We start from the raw sequence: 2,500 nt of genomic DNA on the forward strand, positions 1-2,500 counted from the left end.
ACCCACTCCCAGTTCGGGGAGGTAGTGACGAAAAATAACAATACAGGACTCATATCCGAGGCCCTGTAATTGGAATGAGTACACTTTAAATCCTTTAACAAGGACCTATTGGAGGGCAAGTCTGGTGCCAGCAGCCGCGGTAATTCCAGCTCCAATAGCGTATATTAAAGTTGTTGCGGTTAAAACGTTCGTAGTTGAATTTGTGCTTCATACGGGTAGTACAACTATAATTGTGGTATGTACATTACCTTATGTATGTAAGCGTATTACCGGTGGAGTTCTTATATATAATTAATACAATGTATTTTTTATATATTCCTCCTATTTAAACCTGCTTCAGTGCTCTTCATCGAGTGTTGTTGTGGGCCGGTACAATTACTTTGAACAAATTAGAGTGCTTAAAGCAGGCTCCAAATGCCTGAATATTTTGTGCATGGAATAATGAAATAAGACCTCTGTTCTACTTTCATTGGTTTTTAGATCAAGAGGTAATGATTAATAGAAGCAGTTTGGGGGCATTAGTATTACGACGCGAGAGGTGAAATTCTTGGACCGTCGTAAGACTAACTTAAGCGAAAGCATTTGCCAAAGATGTTTTCATTAATCAAGAACGAAAGTTAGAGGTTCGAAGGCGATCAGATACCGCCCTAGTTCTAACCATAAACGATGCCAGCTAGCAATTGGGTGTAGCTACTACTATGGCTCTCTCAGTCGCTTCCGGGAAACCAAAGCTTTTGGGCTCCGGGGGAAGTATGGTTGCAAAGCTGAAACTTAAAGGAATTGACGGAAGGGCACCACCAGGAGTGGAGCCTGCGGCTTAATTTGACTCAACACGGGAAAACTTACCAGGTCCGAACATAAGCGTGTAAGACAGATTGATAGCTCTTTCTCGAATCTATGGGTGGTGGTGCATGGCCGTTCTTAGTTCGTGGAGTGATTTGTCTGGTTAATTCCGATAACGAACGAGACTCAAATATATTAAATAGATGCTTTCAGGATTATGGTGTTGAAGCTTATATAGCCTTCATTCATGCGTTCATCTTGAATGTACAAGTGTTTGAATGTGTTTATATAAGTGGAGTCGTACCTGTTGGTTTGTCCCATTATAAGGACACTAGCTTCTTAAATGGACAAATTGCGTCTAGCAGTAACGAGATTGAGCAATAACAGGTCTGTGATGCCCTTAGATGTCCTGGGCTGCACGCGCGCTACAATGAAAGTATCAACGTGTATTTCCTAGACCGAGAGGTCCGGGTAAACCGCTGAACCACTTTCATGCTTGGGATTGTGAACTGAAACTGTTCACATGAACTTGGAATTCCCAGTAAGTGTGAGTCATTAACTCGCATTGATTACGTCCCTGCCCTTTGTACACACCGCCCGTCGCTACTACCGATTGAATTATTTAGTGAGGTCTCCGGACGTGATCACTGTGACGCCTTGTGTTTCACGGTTGTTTCGCAAAAGTTGACCGAACTTGATTATTTAGAGGAAGTAAAAGTCGTAACAAGGTTTCCGTAGGTGAACCTGCGGAAGGATCATTATTGTGTTCCTATCCGAAAAGAAAAAAAAAATAATTATATAAAAACAAAATAAAAAAAAAGAATAAAAGAAAAAAAAGTTTTCTTTTTGTTCTTTTCATTCAAAATGTTTTGAATTATACAATGTTTTGAATGTTTTTCTGTTTTTTTTTTTTTTTTAACTCCTTGTAATGCATTATGACAATATATATTATATTGTGAACTTCGCATACATTGTATTTGAACGCAATAAAAAAACCTTTAAACATATAGCTGTACTTATTATTTATATAGAAAATAATATTTAATTGTGATATTTATATAAAATATTATAAATGATAAGTTAACTTGTTCACATTAACGTGTGTAATACCTTTTTTTTATGGTATTTTCTATTTGTGATTAAAAACATGTTGAAAAATTTAAAAAAAGAAAACGCACAAATAGAGAAGAAAATAATATATAAAAGGTATTACTGTTTTTGTTGACCTAAGACATGCGCAGCTGCAAATGTTTGGGTTTAAAATTACAATTTATTGAAAGATGTTTTAAACTTATGTATTAAAAATTTATTATTGATTAATTATTAATACTTTCAATAAATTAAAATTCTTTGACTTTGAATTAAAAAAATACAAAAAAATTATCACTCTAAGCGGTGGATCACTCGGCTCATGGGTCGATGAAGAACGCAGCAAACTGTGCGTCATCGTGTGAACTGCAGGACACATGAACATCGACATTTTGAACGCATATTGCGGTCCATGCTGTTATGTACTTTAATTAATTTTAAAGTGCTGCTTGGACTACATATGGTTGAGGGTTGTAAGACTATGCTAAATTAGTTGCTTATTCTTTTAGTCAATTAATAGAATTTAAGCATATGGCATATTATTGGATTGTATTTTTCAATCCATAATATTAATAGCATAAAAAGAAATATAGAAAATATATTCTTGAATACCTCATATTTGAACGAA

At 35.6% G+C, this 2,500-nt stretch overlaps 1 non-coding gene across 1 annotated transcript; it reads left to right on the forward strand.

The window, feature by feature from the left end:
• Positions 1 to 2,167: 2,167 nt before the first annotated feature.
• Positions 2,168 to 2,346, forward strand: LOC138858835 (5.8S ribosomal RNA). Its single transcript, XR_011397861.1, has one exon. It is a non-coding gene; the product is annotated as a 5.8S ribosomal RNA (ribosomal RNA).
• Positions 2,347 to 2,500: the final 154 nt, after the last annotated feature.

Source organism: Bactrocera oleae, unplaced genomic scaffold (assembly GCF_042242935.1).
Source record: "Bactrocera oleae isolate idBacOlea1 unplaced genomic scaffold, idBacOlea1 ctg00000028.1, whole genome shotgun sequence".
NCBI classification, from domain to species: Eukaryota; Metazoa; Arthropoda; class Insecta; order Diptera; family Tephritidae; genus Bactrocera; species Bactrocera oleae.